Here is a 343-nt window from a genome sequence, read left to right as displayed (position 1 = left end):
ATATATATATATATATATATATATATATATATGTATATATATACATTTTTTTTAATTCAATTCATTTAACCTTTATTTAGACAGGTAAATCCCATTGAGCCTAAAGGACTCATTTACAAGAGAGACCTGATTTCAACAAAGAATGATGACAACAATGGACAACAGCGACAACAATAAACAGTTATAAAAAGTCATACACATTATTATTTTTTTTTAACAAATAGGATGGCTAAAAAAAAAAGTAACAAAAAAAACCCATCTAAATTCTAAGGCAAATGTAGAAAACTAAAAACAGGAACATGTCTGCATTGGTCCCTGCCAGGAGTCCAACAGATTCTTAAAG

The sequence above is a fragment of the Nematolebias whitei genome, chromosome 9 (genome assembly GCF_014905685.2).
Source record: "Nematolebias whitei isolate Nwh7 chromosome 9, NemWhi1, whole genome shotgun sequence".
In the NCBI taxonomy this organism is placed as follows: Eukaryota; Metazoa; Chordata; class Actinopteri; order Cyprinodontiformes; family Rivulidae; genus Nematolebias; species Nematolebias whitei.
The sequence above is the reverse complement of the archived record's forward strand: the minus strand, read 5'-3'. Positions refer to the sequence as shown.